Source organism: Manis pentadactyla, chromosome 13 (genome assembly GCF_030020395.1).
Source record: "Manis pentadactyla isolate mManPen7 chromosome 13, mManPen7.hap1, whole genome shotgun sequence".
NCBI classification, from domain to species: Eukaryota; Metazoa; Chordata; class Mammalia; order Pholidota; family Manidae; genus Manis; species Manis pentadactyla.
Window position 1 is genome coordinate 51,517,107 of NC_080031.1, and position 5,959 is coordinate 51,523,065.

The 5,959-nt window shown below is 37.3% G+C and overlaps 1 pseudogene; it reads right to left on the reverse strand.

Moving 5' to 3' along the window:
• Positions 1-2,537: 2,537 nt before the first annotated feature.
• LOC118919993 (olfactory receptor 2M3-like) lies at positions 2,538-3,514 on the reverse strand (annotated as a pseudogene).
• Between the last annotated feature and the right edge of the window lie 2,445 nt (positions 3,515-5,959).

The following is a 5,959-nucleotide window of genomic DNA, read 5'->3' on the forward strand; positions in this document are numbered from 1 at the left end:
GAAGTGTAATCCAAGCACTTCAAAATAATGGGTATTCTAAGTGTGTGTGTGTGTGTGTGTGTGTGTGTGTGTGTGAATGTGTAGTTGAATGTAAGAGTCTGGATTAAAAAAACAGGAATGATATGAGGTTCATACAAAAATATAGGTAAATTGTTTTTTAATTAATATACTTCTTTGTTCAGAAAAAGTATCAACATGGAACTGTTGTATTGTGTCATAGCTTTGTTATTTTCCTTGGGAAATAAATCAATGTGAATATTAATGACTTCATTAAATTTTATTAAGAAAAAAAACAAATAGTACATATCCTGATGGTTAGGATTTAAGAGACAATATTTCCAGATAATATTGAAAGTCCAAAAATAAGACTAAATTTATTAAAATTAGCAGGGCTGATAGATGGAAGAGTTTAGTGGGTGTGATGATACCATCAAATCAAGGAATGGAAATTCAAGTGTAAACAGAAGTATGTAATTATTATAGATAATATCAAAAATGTTCTGAACACAAGGGATACAGACTTCAGATTCAGAAAAGGAGTCTGATAAATCTATGCTTGTCATTTTTGGTGAACACTGAGGAAACAATATAGGGGAAGAAAGAAGAAATAACAAAGTGATCTTGTACCTCATAGTAGTCAGAAAAGTGGTAATTATTTTCACAAATAATAACATCAAACTTACAAAATTGTTTTCTGTAGTATAAGACATGTAAGAAAAAATGACATACTGAAAAAGTTATACAATCCATTTATGACATACATTTAAAAAAATTATAGATGTGAGATTATTAGTGACACTAGGGATACTGAGTTCACATAGGAAGTTGCAAAAGGCCTCCTTGTAGCAGTGATACCTGCCCTGAAAGCTGGGAATTGGTCAGACTGGGGATAGAGACAGGGGCAGGCTCCTGTGTGTCACCGGCGCTGCAAATATAAAGGTTTACAGATGCATGTGCCTTACCTGAGATTTCAATTAACTTGGGAAGTTTATATAGTGTATAAATTTACAGATCGATAATAATGGAAAAATAGTTTAATTGTACAGCATGTAGAAAAAAATAGATTCAAAAAAATCTTTTGTTGATTTGAATTAAAATACATTTCAGTATAAATCACAATTACATTTTAGTACAATATAATTAATGAATTGTAATCATGAATGTAAATGAATATATTTTAGTTAATTTAAAGTTTATTATGCTAGAAACATATATAAAATTCAATTTCCTAATTCAGTCAAGTGGTATCTACATAAACCTATCTAGGTAACTGTAACCATTCCCTGCAGTTCCCTCCTGCTTAGTTGTTAGGATAATTACTAGGGTGATTGACTATTTTCTCTCTTACTTCTCTGCCCAATATATAAACAATTGCAGTGTATATACTGGAATCCTGAATCTTAGTAATAGGTATTGACATTATACACATGACATTATAAATATTATAAAATGTCTCACGTAATGTGCATATTTACTAATAATTTCAAGGTAAGTGATATCTATTGTAGACACTTGAAAGAGTCGAAATAATATATTCTTAAATTATTACCTTGGGTATGGAGGTCTATTTCATCTCTTAATCCACATACTTGATATGATTATTTCACAATAACTTCAAAGACTAAAAACAAAAATAGGATTTTCAATAATTCTATGAAATGAAATTTGGTCTTCTTCAGTGTAAAGAAATGCTGACAGTTTAGCAAATGGTATTTGTAATTTTCAGTATCCCAATAAAACCTATGGAATTGAAATTAAATTATTTTCATTGAAGGGAATATGCCTGAAATAGAGTTAGACAATTTGTATATTTACTATTACTTAAAAGGATGTTTCTCTTAGAAAACACAGAAAAGTTTAACTATGTGCAATATAAGATCAATAATTATTAATAAAACGTTATAAGTATCAGTGCCTGATTTATGTATATTCATAAATTCCCAGTTGCCTGGTGATGTGACTAGTAAAATTATTACCTTATTGAACCAGTGCATGGAGCTTAGATGGGCTATGGCAAGTGGGAAGGGGTTTGGATTTGGGAATAATTAATAAAATGTACATTTTTGTGATGGAGAAAATTAAAGGTGTGAATTAAAAGCATGATCTAGGTTGAAGCATAATAGCACTTTCTTCTAGAAGCCTGGAAGACAAAAATGAAGACAAAGCCATAAAGGACTGAGGACATGGATAAGGCCCATAGTACCAAGTCTTCTTTGAAAGTGAGTCCAAAGTGACTGAATATTATTTTAGGTTCTAACTTAGTGAAAATAAGTCTTGTTTGTTACCTGATTCTATTCCACAGCATTCCTATTTTCTAATAAACCTGTAATGTCCTTATTCAAGAAAATGCCTAATACAGTCATAACTGAATTGAATTTACCATAATAATGAGTATTTGAAATAAGTTTCTGTGATGTAGAAGGTGCCAGAAGTACAGTTGCGCAGAAATATGTTATTCTAAAAATGTTACACAATAAATGCTATTTTTAGAACTGAAAGGGGAAAAACAGCACAAGCCCAGGAACATTAAAGAATGCTTAACAGACGTCAAAGCATCGGTACCACCAGGGGGCTCGCTCTCCAGACTTGCCCCTCCCCAGCACCGTCCTGAACGCCCTGGCCACTTCCTTGTTGCGGAGGCTGTAGATGAGGGGATTCAGCACGGGGGTGAGGATGGTGTAGAAGAGAGATGCCATCTTACTCTATGTGGGTAAGCGATCCGAAGTGGGCTGTATGTATATGAACAAAGCTGTCCCATAGTACATTCCCACCACCATGAGGTGGGAGGAGCAGGTGACGAGAGCCTTGCGGCGGCCCTCCCCAGATCCCATGCGAATGATGACCAGGAAAACACGAGCATAGGAAGCAATTATGATGGCTACAGGGAAAACAATCATTAGGATGCAGCAGTAGAATAGAACTTCTTCAAATATTGATGTGTCGTACATGAGATGATTAGCAGGGAAGGGAAATCACAGAAGAAGTGGGCTATCTCCCTGGACCCACAGTAGGAGAAAGAAAATGTAGCTGCTGCATCAATTATACCATCTGTAGACCCCAGGATCCAGGAAGAGGCAGTCATCAGTCCACAAATTTTGGGGCTCATGAAAGTTGGGTATCTGAGAGGGTGGCAGATGGCAATAAAGTGGTCATTAGCCATGACTGCCAATAGGAAGCATTCACAACTAAGGAGTATGGTATGGAAGAAAATTTGTGTGGCACAACCTGTCACCGAGATGGACTTGCTGCCAGTCAAGTAGTTGGAGGCCATGTTGGGGAGGGTGGTGCAGATGAGCATGAGGTCCGTGAGGGACAGCTGGCTGAGGAGCAAGTACATGGGGCTGTGGAGGTGTGTGTCCAGGTAGATGAGGAGAATCATGGCAGTGTTTCCCATGAAGGCCACTGAGAAGATGCCCAGGACCAGCGAGAAGAGGAAGATGTGGGTGGGGCTGTAATCGAAGATGCCCAGCAGGATGAAGTTGGAGGTGAAGGTCTGATTTTCCCATGCCATGATGGGTATGTTGTTTTTCTACTACAACAAAAAGTCACACTCTCATTAATTTTGTAAACACTTACTATTGTCTTAAAAAAGGTGATTCTGTTAAAGTCAGGTTGAGAACAATATGGCACGACCAGGATTAGAAATCCCAAAGACCCAGAAGTACAGCATCAGAGAGAAGCTTGTTCTGCTGGTTCTGCCTCTCCAATAAAGCTTCAGAACTGCCCTCAGCTCAGCTTCTCAGCATCATTTTGCTTAATTGAAAAGCTAGCATAATAATATACGTGCTTACATGATTGATAATGTTTCTATGAAAAGGAAACTTCTCAAAAGCAATTAGACATTATTTTGGAATATCAGACATCCTTTGCACATAAACTGATAGGAACATTCAGCTTGGATCAGCATGCAGCAGACACAATCACAGAAAATAAGCTGTGAGCCCTTGCTCACATGACGCTGGGCACTTTTACTAGCAGCACTAACAAACCTCTACATCTGCCCATTACTTTACATTCTACAGTGTTTGGTTTGTAATTTACAGAAAATATTTTATTAAATAACTAGGTGAGCTGACAAATGATTCCTTAATTATATAAATATATGAATATGTCTTTTCTTCTGTAGCTTGATGTGATGGGTGCGTTTCTATTGCCCCAAAACAATATGTTAGGTGTTAACCCTTAGCACCTGAGAATGTGAACTTACTTGAAAATAAAGTCATAAATGATGAAATTAGTTAGAATATGGTCATACTGGAGTAGGGCATGCCTCTAATGCAATAGGAATGGTGTCCTTAAAAGAAGACAGCCATGTGTGAGAGAGAAACAAGAAGACGCCCTCTGATAATGGAGGCAGAGAGTGTAGTGATACATCTATATACCAAGGAATTCCAGTGATTGTCAGTGATCAGCAGAACCTGGGACAGAGCATGGACCAGGATCCCCTCTCAAACACCACAGAGGTACCTATCCCAGCTGACATCTTGATTTTGGACCTCTGCTTTCCACTACCGTGAGACAACACATTTCTGCTGTTTTAAGCCAACAAAGGAAAGAATACAACCAGTATCTCCTGTCATGAATTAGTATATGCAAATAAGGAAACTGACAGAACCTTGAATTCCATGCATTCAAACAATATTGGCTTCTCTCTGTGTGTTGGGCACTGGGATAGAGCAGCAATAAGAACACACAAAAGAAAACACTGGCCCATCTCACTGTAACTACATGGTGACCAAAAAACCCTACTGAGCTGTGGAAAAGGTAAGCAAAAGGGGGCGTTTTGATTGCATGAGACTGTCAGATGTGAATGCAGGAGTCAGAGAAGAACTTGTCCATCTGGTGGTATTTGGCTGAAGGCTTAGATGAAGCACGAAACAAACCACATCATAGGAAACAGTGATCTATGCACAGATTCCACCAAGTAGAATATAGCAAGCAAGACATTCAAAAAAGTTGACACGTGTAGATTTCAGGGAAGCAGTTTCTAACTTAGAACCATGTATCTTGTACATTGTGGCATTTACATTTTAACAACAAAGGTTGTTTGGTGGAAACCTTATCCTCTGCAGCTTCCCAGAAACACAGGAGTTGTCAATAAAAATTAAAAGGATTTTCATTGCTATAATATCCCTACTCAGCCTGCCCATGGTAAGAAGAAACTTAAGTCTTTAGCCCTGTGGGGAATCCATTCCCTTGTCTTTATTATACATATAAGAGGAGTGTTAATTTATGAAAGGATATTATTGCAGTCAACAAAATGATATCATAAACAGACAAGCTGGGTAAAAAGAACAATCAGACATGGTTGTACTTTTACACATTTATTCATGTGTCCTATTTTGGTGAAGAGTCTGAAAACAAATTGAAACAAAGTAGTGAGTGACCTAGCAGTAAGAAGGAAAAGTAAATGTGTAGAGGAAGGTGGAAAATTGAGCTCTAGTCTCATGAGTTTGAATTTATTTTTATAAGTTCTTGAAGTGGTCATTTATACTTTCTTTGAGTTTTATTTATGTATGTAAATTGTGAATAACATTGTAAGAATAGGAAAAACTCAACAGTATTTTACAGTTTCATGAATGACTGTGACCTGGTAACACTAATCTAACAAAGAGGGTCTCTGATGAGCATGCATGTTGTCTCAGGAGCTGAGAAGAGCAATTTCTAAGAAAATTAAATACTTTTTGGCAATTGACATGAAGGGAGAAAAAGGGAGGAAATATGGGGAGACACACACACCTGTTTTGGTGTGGTAGGGATGTCTATATATGTGTGTGTGTGTGTGTGTGTACATAAATATTCAGAAGTGATCACCAATATCCAGGTGCCTAGAACTGGTCATTGAGCTCACGTGCAGGCCCAGGCCACATCTTGAAAGTCTGGAACGACCATCTCTGGAACCTCTTGGGAGTGGGGGGAGCTTCCTTCGTATGGTAGCCTTTGCACTGCCTGAAGGGGA